Below are 513 nucleotides of genomic sequence, written 5' to 3' on the forward strand. Positions count from 1 at the left end.
TACAGGTGGCCCAGGTAGTCAGGTACAGGTGGTCCAGGTAGTCAGGTACAGGTGGTCCAGGTAGTCAGGTACAGGTGGTCCAGGTAGTCAGGTACAGGTGGTCCAGGTAAGTGAAGGTGGGCAGTAGATGAATGTAGTCAGAGTGAGCGAATTTATCAGATCATTGGGAGAAAGACCATGAAGAAGGTGGAACACATCATATACGGACTTCGCCCGTCGTCGTCACGGTAACAGCTGCGCATCCGCATCCTCCTCCTCCACGCAGCCTCCCACCGCTAACACTCACCTGCCACGAGACGAACACTCCGGAGTGCTCCGGCTGCCGCGTGTTCCCGGGTCCGGCCATCACGGCCGAGCCATCAAACATCTTCTTGTTTCCGACCGGGGTCAAGGTCAGGAGGTCGTGAGCAATGTTCAAGTAGGACTTCATCCTGGAGTTACCGGAGAAAAACAGCGTGATGTCACTCATTAATGATGACAAATTAATGATTGCAAATTAATGATTGCAAATTA

Source organism: Priapulus caudatus, unplaced genomic scaffold, assembly GCF_000485595.1.
Source record: "Priapulus caudatus unplaced genomic scaffold, Priapulus_caudatus-5.0.1 Scaffold1404, whole genome shotgun sequence".
Taxonomy (NCBI): domain Eukaryota; kingdom Metazoa; phylum Priapulida; class Priapulimorpha; order Priapulimorphida; family Priapulidae; genus Priapulus; species Priapulus caudatus.